General features: G+C 40.8%; 1 protein-coding gene across 1 annotated transcript in view; it reads left to right on the top strand.

The window, feature by feature from the left end:
* Nucleotides 1–16,439, top strand: part of COG5 (component of oligomeric golgi complex 5) — a 3,265,454-nt gene that overhangs the window by 572,254 nt on the left and 2,676,761 nt on the right. The gene's annotated exons all lie outside the window — the stretch shown is intronic.

The following is a 16,439-nucleotide window of genomic DNA, read 5'->3' as shown; positions in this document are numbered from 1 at the left end:
ATAAATATTACAAAATATAAATATAGAAAGTTAAAATTAATAAAATGTAGATGTAAAAAATCATGTAAAAAATTATATAAATATATATAAAAATATAAGTAAATATATATATATATCATATATATCATATATAATATAAATAATGTAGACAGGAAATACCACATATTAGATCATATAAATATTCAAAACTTTCACATTTGTCAATAACACATATGATTAAATACAAAGAACTAGAACAAGTTAAAAAATGTGTATATCATGTAAAATAATCCCAGGTACATGAATTTTGAAAATTCCCACTTTTATCCCTGTTTTTATTATCCATATTTATTAATTTATATTATTATTTCATTTTATTATATTAACATTTTGTTATCTTAGGGTCCATAGCCAAGATCTTAAGAGCTGGGGTAATGGATATGTGGTGATTGAGCCCTTTACCACAACTGGCATCCAACCTAAGTTGCCATATCATCTCTCTATATTCAATTCTTGTCTCCCAATCACCCCCACACTCTGGATACTCAACCTCTTCAAGGACCCAAAATTTAAAATCCGCATTTTGACATGTGAGGGCGTGTCTATACAATGCATTATTGTCATTGCGCCTATTTATGTCCCTGATATGCTCGTAAATTCTATTCCTAAAATGCCTCTCAGTTTTTCCCACATAAAAACTGTTGCAGGCCTTACATGTGACTAAATAGACCACCCCCTTAGAATAGCAACTACTATATTTTTTCGCTGTTATTCTTATTGGAATACTTGGTATTTTCAGCTCTCTAGTTTCCAAAATATATGGACATTGGACACATCTACCACATCTGAATGTTCCCAATTTCTTTTTAGCACCATTCTCCTGCACTTTCTTTTTCTCTACCATGTTTTTAATATTAAAATTTCTTCTAAAACTAAATCTTAGTTTATTATTAAACACCTCTGTTTTTGATGCAATACTTCTAAACATGTCCCAGGCTTCATACATGCTTTTCGTAAACCACCCAATACCATAAAAATAAGTTGTGGTCATGTAGGGAATAGCATTGCACTCTCTAACTGTCTGAGTATTATCACTTATATCCCTGTTCACATTCATAACTCCACATTGCTATATACCTTCTTGGACTATCACTTACAGATTTAATCAGTTCAATGGGATACCCCCTTTCCATGAATAACTCTTCCACATATTTGATCTCCTTTAAAAACTCCTCGTCATCTGAGATCATCCTTGCCATTCTTATCATCTGGCCTTTTAGAATATTCTTCTTGAGCTGATATGGGTGGTCACTGTCATAGTATAAATAGGCATTTGAAAAATGCTCTTTCCTAAACACACTAGACTTATAACATTTATTCACTCGATCTTTTGTGAGCTTAATATCCAAAAAATTAGTAGCCTCCGTCTCTACCTGGTGTGTAAATCGTAGGAATAATGTGGTATTGTTAATAAAACTCATAAATTCATCAATGCATTCCTTTGTCCCCTTCCATAGGATAAAAATGTCATCCAAAAACCTGAAATAACTGGCAATGTACTGGTGATACTCGGAATTAAACACATATTCCCTTTCCCAGCATAACATTATCATGTTTGCATATACCGGGGCGCAAGCGGACCCCATTCCCACCCCTTTTTTTGGTGGTAGTAGTCGCCCTCAAAATAAATAAAATTATATCTTAGTACCAGCTCCATGCATTCAAGCACATTCCTAAAGTCCACTGGCGTGAGCCAGTCCATTTCACCCAAAATCTTTTCAAACCATTTAAGCCCTATATCCTGAGGTATCACTGAAAAAGCTCCTTCGCATCAATGGTAATAAAAAGTACATTGTCTATATAAACACTCTCTCCTATTTTCTTTAAAAAATCCCAAGAGTCCTTTAGAATGTGTGGCCATCTACTACAAAATTGTTTTGTCATACCATCTACGTAGATAGCCATGGGCTGTGTTTTGGAGCCTTGTGACGCAACAATAGGTCTTAAAGGGGCGTCAGATACTGATTTGTGTATCTTCGGTATACCAAAGATGGCTGGGATAACAGGCTTCGGTACTTTTAAATATTTGTATAATGTCATATCTTTCAGCCCTGTTAGCAAATTGTCCTCTAAAATGAGGTCAATCTTCCTATAATAAATATTTACCTTGTTTTTAGTAACCAGGGCATAATTATCATCCTTATCAAGAATATCCTTCATTTTTCTAATATAATCCCATGTGTCCATCAATACTACCTCCCCACCCTTATCTGGCTTCATAATACGTATCTTTTTATTACTACTAAGTTCAAGTAAAAATTTCCCCTCCGATCTAGCCAAGTTTGATTTCATTTTTTCATTTTTTTATGTTCATTTCTAATTTTATTGATAACACACCTTTCAAAAATTTGAATTTCATAATGCAATGGCGGATTGTAAATACTATGTCTCTCAAACTTATTAACATTATTTTCACCTGTCTTTTCTTTGCATAAATGTTTAAAATTCAACTTTCGTACAAATAATTTTACATCCAATACTAGGTTCTCAACCCTAGGCTTACTAGTTGGAACAAAAGAAAAACCCTTTACAAACAAATTAAAATAATTATTATCAGTTGTAACGTCAGTATAGTTAAAAATATTAAAATTGTTCCTACTGTACACAACCTGCCTCTCATTTAATCCATCCTCCAAAGAACATTGACTATTGTCTGTCTGCACCATGTCATGGCCCGTCAGTATTGAAAATCCTGGTCCCCATTTTCTCTACCATTACTCCCAACGTTATCTGTGGCTACTCGTGCATAGGATGCTTGCTGATTTTTGTTCCTTAATCTTTCTGACCTTCTTACTTCATCAAACCCCCTAGTGGTATTAGCTCTGCCTGTACTGTCGATCCTCTCTAATACAGGAAATTGCTCATCACAATGTTGACTACCATTTCCCTCATTCCAATGGTAGTCATTGTACCCCCCATATCTGGTCTGCCATTGCCTACCACCAGAAAATTCAGGCGGGTGATAGGTCCTTCTATTCACCGAACGTGTCTGGGGGTTTGGATAACTGTTGTTACGTATATAATTATTCACTTTTTCACCATTACTGTATGCAATACCTGTATTGTATTCATTCATGTCCCTCTCAAATTTCTTTAACTTCCTATTAATATTAGTATTAATAAATGTATCAATGTCATGAAGCACCCTATAATACATCTACTTGTATTCATCCACAGTAAATAATAAATCGCTATTAATTTCTTTGTATAATCTATCAATATCCAACTTAATTTTTTCCATAACGTTAGTGTTATGCTTCATCATAACTTTTAAAATTTCAAGCCCACATCCATTTAAAATTCCACATATTTCCTTAAAAAACACTTGGTCATCATTAATATTATTAGGAAATTTACTTAGCCTTAAGCCTTTTGGCACAATTTTATCCTTAATACATTTGTCGAAATACCAATTTTCGACAGACAATGATTTGTATTTAGAAAGCAGTTTTTTAAAAATCTTACATCTGTCTCTATATGTACAACTGTTAGTCTGTTCATTGTTGCCATTGCCCTTGTTATCTCTCTTGTTGTGCAAAAGGGAACGGTTAAGCCAAGCTCCAAAGTCAATGTCTTTGTATGCCTCTGCATAGGGTGCATAAAGTCTTATACTGTCCTCATTGTTATGCAAACCACTCGGTAACATCCTATTCGATTTATTGGCATCCGCATTGGTTCTAAACATTCCTCCATCCATTAGACGTTGTTCACTCGTTACTGCCATACTCCGAACGCTCCTGGGGTCCTTGGGACTACTCTGCGCACATGGGATGCTGCCTGCAGTACCCGCCTGCATGGCATCAGCTTGGCTGTGGGCTTGAATAACCCTTAACAACTCGTTGAGCATGCCGCTACTATCCATCTCTGTTCGGTTGGACTCCTCGTATCCGGAGAACAAAATCTACACAACTGGTAACCGCAAAACTACAAAACAATCAAACTAAAGGATAAAAACGTGCTCCAGCACTATGAAGGCTGTCCAATACCTTGGGTACAAGTAACTGCCACGTAATAAAGTTTAAATAAATTCAAATAAATTTATTGCACACAAAAAGCAAAAAATAAAAATAATTAAATAAAAAATGTATATTTAAATACAGATTAAGTGCTTTCATCTCCATATAACGGAGACTTCATCAGAATAAATTACACATACACCAAGCTTCCTTATATATGCCTCAACACACATTTAACAGGGTAAATCACCTAATTGAGGCAGTTAATGGATGTGGGTGATTGGTTACGTCACAGTAAAAACAAATTACAAAGAAGTAAAATGCGATTGCATCCATAGACTACTAGGTATATATTTAGAATGCAGAGTACAACAGCATTGGTATGCATATGTTGTGTACAGTATTGCAACTGTAATAAAGCAATAATAAGACAAAAATAATAAAACAAACTCTGCTGACGAAACTCATATTTTACATTCAAAACTCCAAAAGGTTTTTTTGTTATAAACAAATAAATTTCTATGCTAACTAGCTAAAGTCAAAAAATATATAACACTGTGCATATTGCGCTTATCTTAAAAATATGTAGGTAATAATTATAATTTAAATTAATAAATAAATAATAAACAAGTCCTATTATCATGTCACTTGCTGAACAAAATTATTTATATATATTCATAAAAAATATATGTAATAAATATTACAAAATATAAATATAGAAAGTTAAAATTAATAAAATGTAGATGTAAAAAATCATGTAAAAAATTATATAAATATATATACAAATATAAGTAAATATATATCATATATAATATAAATAATGTAGACAGGAAATACCACATATTAGATCATATAAATATTCAAAACTTTCACATTTTTCAATAACACATATGATTAAATACAAAGAACTAGAACAAGTAAAAAAATGTGTATATCATGTAAAATAATCCCAGGTACATGAATTTTGAAAATTCCCACTTTTATCCCTGTTTTTATTATCCATATTTATTAATTTATATTATTATTTCATTTTATTATATTAACATTTTGTTATCTTAGGGTCCATAGCCAAGATCTTAAGAGCTGGGGTAATGGATATGTGGTGATTGAGCTCTTTACCACAACTGGCATCCAACCTAAGTTGCCATATCATCTCTCTATATTCAATTCTTGTCTCCCAATCACCCCCACGCTCTGGATACTCAACCTCTTCAAGGACCCAAAATTTAAAGTCCGCATTTTGACATGTGAGGGCGTGTCTATACAATGCATTATTGTCATTGCGCCTATTTATGTCCCTGATATGCTCGTAAATTCTATTCCTAAAATGCCTCTCAGTTTTTCCCCACATAAAAACTGTTGCAGGCCTTACATGTGACTAAATAGACCACCCCCTTAGAATAGCAACTACTATATTTTTTTGCTGTTATTCTTATTGGAATACTTGGTATTTTCAGCTCTCTAGTTTCCAAAATATATGGACATTGGACACATCTACCGCATCTGAATGTTCCCAATTTCTTTTTAGCACCATTCTCCTGCACTTTCTTTTTCTCTACCATGTTTTTAATATTAAAATTTCTTCTAAAACTAAATCTTAGTTTATTATCAAATACCTCTGTTTTTGATGCAATACTTCTAAACATGTCCCAGGCTTCATACATGCTTTTCTTAAACCATCCAATACCATAAAAATAAGTTGTGGTCATGTAGGGAATAGCATTGCGCTCTCTAACTGTCTGAGTATTATCACTTGTATCCCTGTTCACATTCATAACTCCACATTGTTATATACCTTCTTGGACTATCACTTACAGATTTAATCAGTTCAATGGGATACCCCCTTTCCATGAATAATTCTTCCACATATTTGATCTCCTTTAAAAACTCCTCGTCATCTGAGATCATCCTTGCCATTCTTATCATCTGGCCTTTTACAATATTCTTCTTGAGCTGATATGGGTGGTCACTGTCATAGTATAAATAGGCATTTGAAAAATGCTCTTTCCTAAACACACTAGACTTATAACATTTATTCACTCGATCTTTTGTGAGCTTAATATCCAAAAAATTTGTAGCTTCCGTCTCTGCCTGGTGTGTAAATCGTAGGAATAATGTGGTATTGTTAATAAAACTCATAAATTCATCAATGCATTCCTTTGTCCCCTTCCATAGGATAAAAATGTCATCCAAAAACCTGAAATAACTGGCAGTGTACTGGTGATACTCGGAATTAAACACATATTCCCTTTCCCAGCATAACATTATCATGTTTGCATATACCGGGGCGCAAGCGGACCCCATTGCCACCCCTTCTTTTTGGTGGTAGTAGTCGCCCTCAAAATAAATAAAATTATATCTTAGTACCAGCTCCATGCATTCAAGCACATTCCTAAAGTCCACTGGCGTGAGCCAGTCCATTTCACCCAAAATCTTTTCAAACCATTTAAGCCCTATATCCTGAGGTATCACTGAAAAAAGCTCCTTCACATCAATGGTAATAAAAAGTACATTGTCTATATAAACACTCTCTCCTATTTTCTTTAAAAAATCCCAAGAGTCCTTCAGAAAAAGTTAACAATTGTCTTGCCTGTGGAAAGCAAATACCACACCGAGATTTCCATTCTTACTGCATCACCTGTTTAGGCCCAGACCATGACGTACCTCGCTGTCGGTCTTGTGCCTTGCTCAATGCAAACTGTTTGTCGTCGGGCCATTTTTATTGCTAAATACTTTCGTTCTCGATCTCCATGTTCCGAAATGGCTTCCGTAAGCCATCTGACTACCGATCTTCCAAAAAAAGTAAGGATAAAGACAGAGACAGACTGCACAGGTCCAAAGCTGCCAACGATACTTCTGTTAAGCTAGTTACCAGTCTGCCGGTACTCAGTGAGGTGCTTTCGAAGCCCCTGATGCCCACTTCAGTGGATTCGCAGGCCTCTACTGAGACCTTTTCGGAGTCCGGTATGCTGCAAGACTCTTCTTCGACTATGGAAGCTGCGCATGTCTCTACCTTGGATGGGTCCGAAGCCACTGAGCAGACACCAGCTTCTGAGGAAGTTCTTCGCACTACCGATGCTCGACACAAACCGACGACTTCTTTCGCATCTTCAGTTCTGTCTAATACTACCGAATTTCTAAGGCCAAGACTATGCGCTATGCCTAAAAAACCGAAGAGCATGGACCTGCACCCTTGCCACAACATCAAATGCTTAAAATGGCAGAATACCTTATGTTGATTAGGGGAAGTCAGCCTTCCCCTGCTAAGAGAAAAAGAGACCTGTCCCCAGCAGCTTAAACAGACCAAGAGTCCGACAACTCTGAGGTATCTGATTATGAAGACTTACCCTTATCTGCTTTTGAGGATTCTGATGCAGAGGAATCCATTCCCTCAGTTTCTCCTCCAGAGGATTTTTCTTTTGGTGAAACCTTGCATACTTTGAGAGATTTTCCATTGGGAATGCCAAGACTATCCACAGTCCAAAAAGAGACTCAGAGAATTTCTAGATTTCCCACAACATAGGCCTTTAGCAATACCCCCAGTCCTGGATGTTGTGGGTGATGTCTTCATGGAATCCAGTTTAACTCCGGATACTTTACCCCCTGCTCCTAGGAAACCAGACAGCTGCTACATAGTACCTGACTCTCACAAATTCCTTTTCAAAAATCCTACTGCTGACCCAGGTCATCTCCCAGGGGCCTAAAGGTATCAAAGCAACCACAGCTAAGAATCCCACCCCTTCAGACAGGGATTCTAGAGCTCTGGACAGATGGGGTAAGAAAGTATATACCTCTGCAACTCTCGCCATTAGGGCTTTGAATTGTCAGTTTCACATGCTGAAATGCCAGCAACATATTATGGAACTTATTAAACAAAAAATAGCTACCTTTACAAACTGTGCAGAAAATAAAGAATTGCATGAGGTTATGCACTCAAGCATACATCCCAGTGTGGCTTTGACGCCCTAGAAGCATCTTGCAGGGCAGCAGTCACTGGTTCTGTACTGAGAAGGCATGCATGGCTTAAGGAGCAGACCTTGCCAGACCATGTCAAATCAAAGTTATTAGACACTCCTTTGAACAAAGACAAGCTGTTTGGCACCAAAGCAGAACAGGTTCTTAAAAAGATGGAAGAAAAAGCTAAATCTATGCAGACAAAGAATTCCTGCAAGTACAGGCTCCTAGAATCAGTAGCATTTCCCATCGAAGCATTGGTCATTTCCAGCCCACTCAAGGCCATCTCAAACTAGACCCAAGGGAAACAGACCCCCCCCCCCAACTCCACTCCCCACCTCTGCCCAATTGCTTGTGACCCTGCAGAACAGATAGGTCAAGGATTCTATTCCAGACTTTTCCTGGTACCCAGAAAAGAGGGCACTTGGTGACCAATCCTAGATCTTTCAATTCTCAACACCTTCCTGGTGGTACTAAAATTCAGAATGCTCACCCTGCAGCAGATTCTATCTATGCTAGCCAAATATGTCTGGTTAGTCACCCTAGACTTAAAAGAAGCCTATCTGCACATCCATATAAGGGAGTCTTGCATGAAATATCTATGCTTCAGGGCAGGATCTATGCATTATCAGTTCTCTGCACTTCTCTTTGGCTTATCCACTGCTCCCAGAGTATTCACAAAATGCCTGGCTCCAGCCATTGCTTACTGCAGACAGAGAAATATTCAAATTTACCCGTACTTGGACGACTGCCTGATTCAGGCAGACATTCAGGAAATGCTGTTGCAGCACCTGACATTTGTAAAAAAGCCTTCTTACCTCCCTGGGGTACACCATCAACGAAAAGAAATCACCACTAGTCCCCAGCCAAAAGATTGTATTCCTGGGAGCATGCTTGGACACAGCATCCCAGATGGCACTCCTCACTCCAGAAAAACAAGCCTACTCAAATGGCCACCAGAACACAACTATCCACAAGGAAAATCCTGCAGGCCCTAGGGTTCATGGTCTCATGCATCCTACTAATTCCATATGCCAGACTGCATATGAGGAAACTTCAGTGGTACTTAAAAAATCTTTGGTGCCAACATTCCCAGGACCTGGAAGCCGTCAATTCTATAATACCCTGTCTACGGGCAGAGTTTCTTTGGTGGGCAGCAGCATGCAACCACAACAAGGGAGTCCCCTTTACTCAAGCCCACGCTGCCCAGACCCTAACCACAGATGCATCATACTATGCCTGGGGGGACCCACATGGACGGCAAGTGCATTCAGGGCCACTGGACCCCAAGTGAAATTCATCTGCACATCAAACAAAAAGAGATGCTAGCTGTGCAGCATGCTCTGACAGCTTTCAGATCCCTACTCTCACCAAGACACCTGCTAATAAAAACAGACCGCCACAGTTATGTGGTACATCAACAAGCAGGGGGGAACCCACTCTTACCCACTCTGCAGGCTAGCTATGGCCCTGTGGAACACAGCCTTGGACATGCAGGTCCATCTGCAAGCTCAGTTCCTGCCAGGCAAACAAAACTCACTGGCAGACGACTTAAGCAGAAATCTCCTAGACCCACATGAGTGGCAACTAGAGCCCAGCACCTTCAACCTTCTGATTCAGAAATGAGGGACCCCAGAGGTGGATCTGTTTGCCTCCCCCTGCAATCATCAGCTCAGGAAATTCTGCACCAGGACACCTTACAGCAGGGCCTGGAAGATGGATGCCCTATCCTTTCAATGGGTAAATCTCTCAGTCTATGCCCCCCCCCCCCCCCGTCCTCTCAAGAGTATTGCTCAAGATAAGACAGGACAGACCAAAGACTATTCTGATTGCCCCGGACTGGCCACCCCAGCACTGGTACCCACTGCTGTCACCGGTGCCACCCTGGCACCTAGAACAGAACCCAACCCTGCTCTCCCAACAGGGAGGACAGATCTTGCATCCACAACTGCAAACCCTAAATCTTGCAGCCTAGCTTATTCCTTGAACTCTCCCCCAGTAATCAGCCTAAGCAAGCAGGTGCTGGATGTAATTCTTGAAGCCAGAAGACCCAGTACAAGGAAATCCTATGCTGATAAGTGGAAACGGTACTGCTCCTGGATTCAGTCTAAACGAGAGGACACAACTCTGCCCTCCCTGCCTCTAATCCTGGATTACTTAGCAGATCTACTCCACAGAGACCTATCCTTCTCTTCCGTTAAGATCCATGCCTCTGCCATTTCGGCTCATTACAACACTGAGCCGCCTCTCTTCTCTCACCCTCTTATCAAACAGTTCCTGAGAGGGGCAAACAACTTAAGGCCACCCAGGAGAGCACCCACCCCTGCTTGGGACCTTAACTTTGTATTGGAAAAACTCACGCTACCCCCCTTTGAGACTGCAGCATCAGCAGAGTTAAAATTCCTCTCTTGGAAAACAGCCTTACTTCTGGCCATCACTTCAGCTAGAAGAGTGTCTGAGCTACATGCACTTATGGCTGTGGAACCTTTCATTATTTCCATGCTGACAGGGTTTTCCTCAGGACTAACCCCTCCTTTATGCCTAAAGTGGTGCCCAGTGTGGCTCTCAACCAATCTATCCATTTGCCAACTTTCTTCCCTAATCCTCAAAATAAAGGGGAAAGGATCCTGCACTCCTTGGACGTGCACAGACAGCTCAGATCCTATATTGATAGGACTAAGCCCTTCAGGAAATCTGACCAGTTACTAGTCAGCTTTGCACCAGGGGCAGACGGCAAGGCCATTTCAAAGCAAACACTTTCCAAATGGATAGCACACTGCATCCATTTTTGCTACAAGCACCATAGGAAACCAACCCCACAGGGGATCAGAACACACTCCACTAGGGGAGCTTCCACCTCTAGAGCATTCCTCAGGGAAGTCCCTACCAGGGACATCCTGGAAGTTGCTACCTGAAGTTCTGTACACACCTTCACCAAACATTACCACCTGCCTATCTTTTCAAATCCAGGGCGGGTTTTGCAAAAGCAGTCCTGCAAGGCATCCTAGCCAGCCCCAACTCTTCTTGACTGGCTCCACCCTTCTTCAGCTTTGGGAATCTACCTAAGTGTGATGACTGCAACAGTGAAACACAAAGAACATAGTACAGTTGTGTACATTTGCCATAAATGTAGATGTTCGAGTGTGTTCACTGTTGCAGTCCTGGTTTCCCACCCTCCAGCCCCCTTGTCTCTCTCTCTCTCTCACACTCTTCCTCTCTCCTTACAGGACTACTGGTATTTACTTTTTACTGGTGGTGTTTTCCCACCATAACTTAGCTCCCTATTTGGGGGCTCCTGACATTTGGGGCAAGAAAGTCCTGCAAGGCATTCCAGCCAGCCCCAACTCTTCTTGACTGCCTCTACCCTTCTTCAGCTTTGGGAATCTACCTAAGTGTGATGACTGCAACAGTGAAATACAAAGAAAATAGTGCAGTTGTGTACACTTACCATAAATGTAGATGTTCGAGTGTATTCACTGTTGCAGTCCTGGTTTCCCTCCCTCCAACCCCCTTCTCTCTCTCTCTTTCTTCTCTCTATGTCTGTTACTCACCCCTTTCAGGGGTATTGGTATTTACTTTTTACTGGTGATGTTTTTCCCCACCATAACTTACCTCCCTATTTGGGGGGCTTCTGACATTTGGGGCAAGAAAAACTGATGTAATGGTGTTGGCTGCCTGTTTTTATACCCCTGACGACCTGAAGTCCTGGAGCGACAGCAACCAACGCAGAAATACTAAGCCTCTGGTATTCGGGCCGACTGAGGGCTACCTGCAGGCAGATAATCCAAGTGTGACGACTGTAACATTGAATACACTCGAGCATCTACATTTATGGTAAGTGTACACAACTGTACTTTCTTCGTGTTTCACTGTTGCAGTCATCACACTTGGGTTTTCTCCTGCCAGGGGTAGCCCTCAGTGTTCCGAATACCAGAGGCTTAGTATTTCTGCGTCAGTTGCTGTCGCTTCAAGTCATGACGTCAGGTCATCAGTGGTATAAAAACAGGCAGCCGATGCCATTACATCAGTCTTTCTTGCCGAGGAGCCTGAAGCAGAAGCAGTTTGCACGAGTGCCGGTCGGCTGCTACCTGAGTTTTCATTTCTGAAATTGAAGTTGAAGTCTTCTAAAGCTAAGTACCCCACTGGAGATCCTTTTTTCTTGCTCTAAGCGATGTCAGAAAAAGTTAACAATTGTCTCGCCTATGGAAAGCAAATACCACACCGAGATTTCCATTCTTACTTTGTCACCTGTTTAGGCCCAGACCACGACGTACCTTGCTGCCGGTTTTGTGCTGTGTTTATTGCCCAAACTATTCTTCGTCGGGCCCTTATTATAGCTAAATACTTTCGTTCTCGAGCTCCATATTCTGAAATGACTTCGGTAAGCCATCTGACTACAGATCTTCCGAAAATACGTAAGGATAGAGACAGAGACGGACCGCACAGGTCCAGGACTGCTGACCACAGTTCTGTTAAGCTAGTCGCCAGTTCACTGGTACTCAGTGAGGTGCTTTTGCAGCCCCTGATGCCCACTTTGATGGATTCACTGGCCGCTACCGAGACCCGTTCAGAGTCCGGTATGCCACAAGACTCTTCTTTGACTACACAACCTGCGGATGTCTCGACCTTGGATGGGTCCGGAGCCACTGTGCCGGCACCGACTTCTGAGGAAGTTCTTCGCACTACCGATATTCGACACAAACCGGAGACTTCTTTTGCGTCTTCAGTTCTTTCTAAAACTACTGAGTTTCTTAGGCCAAGAGTATGAGCTATGCCTAAAAAAACGACAACCCTAACTCAAGCGCCTGCCTCCTTGCCACAATCACAGATGCTTAAAATGGCGGAAGACCTTATCATGCTGATTAGGGGAAGCCAGCTTTCCCCTGCTAAAAGAAGAGATTTGTCCCCGCAGCATTATCTGACCAAGAGTCCGACGACTCTAAGGTTTCTGATCATAAAGACATGCCCTTATCTGCCTATGAGGATTCAGATGCAAAATAATCCATTCCTTCTGCCTCCCCTCTAGTGGATTTCTCTTTTGGTGAAACCCTACATACTTTGAGAGAGCATTTCCATTGGGAATGCCAGGATTATCCTCAGTCCAAAAAGAGACTCAGGGAATTTTTAGATTTACCACAGCACAGACCCTTGGCTATCCCTCCTGTTGTGGATGTTGTGTATGATGTCTTTATGGAATCTATTCTAACTCCTGATGCTTTACCCCCTGCTCCCAGGAAACCTGATAGGTACTACAGAGTCCCTGATTCGCATAAATTTCTTCTCAAAAATCCTACTGCTGACCCATAGGTCATCTCCCAAGGACCTAAAGGAATTAAAGCAACTGCAGATAAGAATCCCACCCCCCGGACAGGGATTCCCGAGCTTTAGACAGATTGGGTAAAAAAAGTATACACCTTTGCAACTCTTGCCATCAGAGCATTAAATTGTCAGTTCCACATGCTGAAATACCAGCAACATACTATGGAACTTATTAAGCAAAAATTATCTACCTTCCCTGCCTGTGCAGAAAATAAAGAATTACAGGAGCTTATGCATTCTGCAATCCAAAACAGCAAGCATACCCTGCAGTGTGGGTTTGACACCCTAGAAGCATCTTGCAGGGCAGCAGTCACAGGTTCTGTACTTAGAAGGCTTGCTTGGCTTCAGGAGCAGACCTTGCCAGACCATGTCAAATCAAAGTTATTGGACGCACCTCTGAACAAGGACAATCTGTTTGGCACCAAAGCAGAAGAGGTTTAAAAAAAGATGGAAGAAAAAGCTAAGTCTATGCAGACAGTCAAAGATTTTTTGCAAGTGCAACTTCCAAGATTCAGTAGGCATTGCCCCTCAAAACATTGGTCCTTTCCATCTCCGTCAGGGCCTCCTCAAACCAGACCTAGGAGAAACAGACCCCCCAGACTACAGGCTCAGGGTATGCAGAGTTCTAAGCAATGGAGTACTTCCACTTCTAAAACAGGGAGTGCTAAGCTACCCCCTTATGGAAAAAATTCACAATGACTTTTCAACTCCTCCCCTCACCTCTGCCCAATTGCTTGTGCCCCAGGAGGAAAACTTGCCCACCATGCAAAAAACTGGACCTCCATCACCAATGATCGATGGGTCTTCAACATAGTATCTCAGGAGTACAAATTTTATTTCCACACACTGCCAACCCCAAAAGGGTTCCCAGACCTTCCTCCAAACCAGTGGGCAGAGGCACAAAACCAAGTTCAGTCCATGCTCTCCATAAGGGCAATTCAGCCTGTTCCTGCAGAACAGATAGGCCAAGGTTTTTATTCCAGACTTTTCCTGGTACCCAGAAAAGAGGGCACCTGGCTCACAATCTTAGAGCTATCCATTCTAAACACCTTCCTGGTGGTGCCAACATTCAAAATGCTTGCCCTACAGCAGCTTCTCCCTATGCTGGCCAAAGATGCCTGGTTAGCCTCCCTAGACCTAAAGGAGGCCTATCTGCACATCCCAATCAGGTACTCCTGCAGTAAATATCTATGTTTCAGGGCAGGATCTATGCATTATCAGTTCTCTGCACTTCCCTTTGGCTTATCCACTTCTCCCAGAGTTTTCACAAAATGCCTGCCCCCAGCCATTGCCTATTGCAGACAGAGAAATATTCAAATTTACCTCTACATGGATGATTGCCTGATTCAGGCAGTCAGGAAAAGCTGTTGTAGCACCTGACATTTGTAAAGGACCTTCTAACCTCCTTGGGTACACTCTCAACAAAAAGAAATCCAGACTAGTCCCCAGTCAAAAAATTGTTGTACTGGGAGCAAGCTTGGACACAGCATCCCAGATGCCCTCCTAGCCACTCACCTTCCAGATATAATATGTATTACTGAAACCTGGCTAAAACCAGGAACCAAAGACAATGAAATCCTACCATCCGGATATAATATACATAGGGTCGACCGTATGAAAAGAAAGGGTGGTGGTATTATTGTACTCTATAACAATAATCTAAATGTTACCTTTAACACCAAGCAACCACCCCAAATCTCTAATGCGGAAATACTTGCCCTAAAACTACAATTAAATATAGAAAAATGTAGAAATCTAATTACAGTGTATATCCCTCCTGGGAACATTGTGGATACACTAGAAAATATACTAAATTGTATCTCTAACAACTACCCCCAAGAAACCATCATCATGGGTGACGTCAACATTGATTGGAACCTATGCTCCTCAATAACACACCCCATCCACATCAACCTTCATGGATTTACCCAGATCATAAATACCTCCACCAGAATTGGTAATGCCAACCAAAAAGCAAGTATTTTAGATTGGATTCTAATAAATAGCCAACCTCAAACATGTAAGGCCGGGACTGCCCCAAATGACCTAAGCGATCACCTAATTACGTATATAAAGAAAAATAAAATTGGCCTCAAAACAACTCCTATGTACAGGTCAATTAGAAGCAGGAAGCAATTTGACCTCTCAAAATTTCAAGAAGAACTCAGAGCCCATAGATGGACAGAACTTAAGTATCTCCCCCTAGAAGACGCAGTATCTATATTTAATACTACCTTCCTAGCCATACTCGATAATCATGCCCCTAAAAGATTAATCAAAACAAAATCAAACATTGCACCCTGGCTCACAAATGAAACTATAGCTAAAATGAAAAACAGAAACAAATCATGGGATATATGGCGAGCAACCAAACTACCCCAAGACCACATCCGATTTCAACAATTAAGAAATGTAACAAAAAAATCAGTAATAGCTGACAAAAAAAATTATTACAGCCAACTACAAAACAAACACCAAAACAACCCAAAAAAATTCTGGGCTGGTCTTAATAATCTTCTCCACCCAGGCAAATCCTCTACTCCTGCCCCAGAACAGGTATCTGATAAAACCCCAATCGAAGTAGCCAACACCTTCAACTCTTTCTTCACGAACACTATTCAAACCTTAGCTAACCAACTATCAGCTACCCATTGTTCTGCGAATGAAGTCAATCCAGAAACTAAACCGAATTTCTATCTACAACCCGTTTCCACTTCTACTATAAGATCCTTACTTCAAAAGCTTAAACCTACCACCCTCTCCGCTGACCTCCTCCCAGCCGAATACTTACAAAAAGCTTCAGATGTCATTGCCTACCCAATATCCATACTAATTAATCGCACCATCTCTGAATCTAATATCCCCTCTATTTGGAAAACATCCCACGTCATACCACTTCATAAGGGAGGTAATTCCACGGATCTATCTAACTATAGGCCAATAGCCATAATGTCCCCTCTGGCCAAAATTATGGAAAAATGTATACATAAACAACTCCTTCACTATCTTACTCAGAATAATCTACTTGCCAACTCACAACATGGATTTCGACCTAACCACAGTACAACTACTGCTCTACTCTCCTTTACGGATACAATTAATACTAACCGTAATAACAAAAAAATATCATCTGCGCTCTTTCTGGACCTCTCTAAAGCCTTCGACATGGTC

This window comes from Protopterus annectens, chromosome 11.part0, assembly GCF_019279795.1.
Source record: "Protopterus annectens isolate FY-2018-M chromosome 11.part0, PAN1.0, whole genome shotgun sequence".
NCBI classification, from domain to species: domain Eukaryota; kingdom Metazoa; phylum Chordata; order Ceratodontiformes; family Protopteridae; genus Protopterus; species Protopterus annectens.
This window is presented reverse-complemented; position numbering and strand designations above follow the sequence as displayed.